Source organism: Neopsephotus bourkii, unplaced genomic scaffold (assembly GCF_033783945.1).
Source record: "Neopsephotus bourkii isolate Nb327-2 ecotype Australia unplaced genomic scaffold, CSIRO-AGI_Nbou_v1 NB_1638, whole genome shotgun sequence".
Classification (NCBI taxonomy): domain Eukaryota; kingdom Metazoa; phylum Chordata; class Aves; order Psittaciformes; family Psittacidae; genus Neopsephotus; species Neopsephotus bourkii.
In genome coordinates, this window is record NW_026902113.1 from 10,790,261 (window position 1) to 10,793,860 (window position 3,600).

At 42.0% G+C, this 3,600-nt stretch overlaps 1 long non-coding RNA gene across 1 annotated transcript; it reads right to left on the minus strand.

Annotated features, from left to right (window-relative positions):
* On the minus strand, window positions 1–2,039 carry LOC133223611 (uncharacterized). The gene is made up of 2 exons (XR_009728637.1): window positions 1,901–2,039; window positions 1–564 (listed from the first exon to the last, which is right to left on the minus strand). It is a non-coding gene; the product is annotated as an uncharacterized LOC133223611 (long non-coding RNA).
* Between the last annotated feature and the right edge of the window lie 1,561 nt (window positions 2,040–3,600).

Here is a 3,600-nt window from a genome sequence, read left to right on the forward strand (position 1 = left end):
TGAATGATGAAAACAGTTTTATTGTATTTAAAATGATCCTCTCACTTCAGCTCATTCCCCGTGCAGCTCACAGCTGAAGACTTCCAGCAAAAACAAACAAGGATAGAGATCCCAAGAAGTACAAACCACCTGGTTGGCAGTGAAGCCTATCAAGAGCGAGATGCAGCTCCCAAAATAACCTTGTGAGATGCCTTGGTGAGACTCCTTCAGCAGAATTTAAGTCACAGTATATAAGGAGCCAGACCTTAGAAAGTCTCTGCCTACTTCATTGCTGTGGTTGCTGACAGAGGTGAGAAAAGAAGTTGCATCAATTCCAGGAGACACAGGAGACCCAAGATGCAGGGCAGCACACATCCCCTGGGCAAGAAGGTTGCTGTTCCTCACCACCACCTTCTCTTACAGATTTTGCTTTCTGTGAAGGACACTGCTTACTCCCAGTGGTTTTGGCTGGAAGGCACAAGACTTCATAGCTTGCTTTGACAACGAAGAGATACAGTGCCTCCAGATTTTGTCACTCCATCCTCCCTCCCAAGGAGAGATGATCATTGTTTCTTCAGGTCAAAACTGAGGGAATATTACAGGGAAACAGGCACAATGAAAACTAGCTTTATAGTCAAATCCAAAGCTACTGTTAGGCTATTTTTAATGAGATCTGAAAACCTTTCTCAATAAAATTGTTACATTTCCAGCTCAAAATGAGAGCAAAACATCTGCAGAGACAGAGCACCTGGGCACATGCTGGAACTGCTGGTGATTCGGCTTATCACTGCTGTTTTCCAACACTTCCAGCCATACAGCAGGCAGGTTGTTCACAGTACATTTGGGAAAAGCACTGGCTGTATTTGCCCTTTTCCTGAGGCTGCAGTGCCAGCCTCTACACACCCCAGATGAGCACAATTCTCAATTGCTCATTAGGTGTAGACTTGTAACCAATTTTTTTCCTCTGGTGTCTTATTTAAAATTTTCAGGAGATACTTCAAATATTTCCTTAAAATAATTTCTGGAAGAGAAAGACTCCATTCAAAGAAATGAGACTTAACATGTCTCCAAATAGTAACAATGCACGGAATGTGCTTTGCTTTACCTTTCTGGTTGGATTTGCTCAGACTATGTCAAGTAATCCACATATATTGCTGTCTCTCTTCTATTAGCAAGCATTACTAGCGAACAGGGCTTCAGAAGGCCATTTGCCCTTTCAGCATGGATGACTGGCTGGCTAGGCTATATGTGTGAGTGTTAACTGTGAAGTGTTAACGGCAGCCAGACAAGGCAGCCTCCGCTGACTCAAGGAAAGGGTCTGGGAGAGGCAGGCAGGGAGCAGAGATGGCAAATGTGCCACTGCAGTAATTTCCTTGCCAGGCTTTATGTGTGAACCAGCTGATTTTTGTTGACATATGAGCCCTGCAGACAATTCCATCGTTTCTAGAGCTGACATGTTCTTCAATCAGGCTCAGCACTTACGCAGTGCTTTTATCTGTATAATGGATAACATTAGAATGTGTACTCTTTTGAGGAATTAGCTGTTATACAGTAAAGTATCCAAGAAAACTTATTTCCATAGCAAAAGCGTATACTGTACGTGCTGTTCAGGTCATAAAGTGGGAAAAACTGATGAAGATACATCAGCGTGGACTTTTCTTCTGATGATCAGTATGCTATGAACATTTTCTTACAGTGAAAATGTGTATAGAAAGTACCTGTTTCATAGTAACAGTAATGTAAATTATTTACTATTATGACATTTATGATTCCTTTAGCATCTTATTCCTTATCTACAAGTACATAACTTCTTCAAGTGCCTCCAGAGTTTCAGACAGACGGGAACTGTGTTCAGCTTCAACAGCAAAAAGCAGCTGAAGAAATGCTCTTCCAGAACTGCACTATTTCTGAAGTCATTGACCTGTTGAGATGCTTAATCTGCTGAGAGCACAACATGCAGTGTAACATCCATTTATCCCTTTAATTTTCTGGAAACATTGATTCAAATATTCCATCCCTCTCCAAAATCTCCAGACTATTTATGTGATTGCACACTCAAGTCCACTACCACGATAAGAGTTATCAGCTGCTTCTAATAACCTCACAATGTTGCTGCCCACCTTCATAGACACTCTCCTCTAGAGGCATTAGTACACAGCTTCTCTCACTTCAGTCTAGAGGCAGGTAAGTTTCTGAAGCTGACACCACTTCTACACCTGAACAGACAGAATCCAACCAGGCCTAAAATGATGAAAAATACCTGAGATTCCATTCTTCCTATTTTATCCAGCCCAGAAGATTCAACACGTTATGTTGCCTCATATCCAGGGATGGATAGCCCTCAATGCAGCATGCTAAATTGGAAAGATTCCTTGAGCCAGGTATAGCGCTGGGATAGAGCTTCTATTCCTATAAGTTTTCTGAAAATACACAATATACAAACATTGCTCTTGACCTGTACTTTGATCCTTTGTACAGGACTCCATCCATACCTGCAACACAGGCTAAACCACTTGCTTCTGAATATGTAGAACACACCTTAACACCAACACAGACCCTGATATTAGAAATCCTAACACAGTATTATCTCCACAAAACAGGAAAATAATGTGAATTTATGGGATGTGGATATCCACAGAAATAGGGGATGCGGCATGCATTGCTCTATCTGGTAACTACACAGGATCTACCATGACATCTATACTGCGTACAAGCAGTTACATGAACTGTTGGAGGAAATACAGCTTCAAAAAGTAACTTGCATAGTTTGACAGGACAGTCTTGACCTTTGGATGAATACAGCCCGGTGTATATGTTTGTCACTGGGCAGTGTCTGTCTCATCCCTGACAACGCAACGGCAGACAATGGAGAGTTTCTCATTCATTTGGGGAACTGTCAACATATTCAGCAACTTCCCAATGTGATAAGGTGCTCAAGGAAGGTTACAAGTACTACAAGTTTTCAGAGTGAATCACTTAAGGAGGGCAAAGAACATATCATGGAAGAGCAGAAGAAGCCTCAAAAAATGCTGCCCTTTCTCCTTTCTGTTCCCTTTCTCTCCTCTTTTTCCCCATACTCTGGTGCAAAGATAAGCTGGAAAATGCACTGTGGCAGCTGTGCCTGCTCACCAAGTACCGATCAGTAGCATTATTTAATGGCAAAGTATTTTTCTAGCCACCACACCTGTCTCCACACCCCCAGAATAGTTACCCAGTGGATGTTATACTCCAGTGGGTGCTGCACTGGTTAAACACCAGTTATATGCAGCCATCCCAGTTTATTACTGGTTCAGGAAAGAGGATCACCTCTTAAACGGACATTCAGAGAATTGAAGTCATCTTAATATTCTTACAGACTGTGTCCAGCTTCTATCATAATTAACCATCCTGTTCCTTCTATTGTCTTCTCTCCCAGTGCTGTCATCTCTATGTAAGGACTCTACTCCAGGACTTGAGAAACTGAGGCAACCTAGGATGTAAGAAATTACATACTTTGTATAGACTAAGCCTGTGATACCAAAAGGCATTCAAGGGAATGCACACTTCTCTCATCTCTTTCCAACAATAGACAGTTGTTTTGAAAAGAGCTCTGTCAGGTCATCAATGCAGGGAGACTACTTC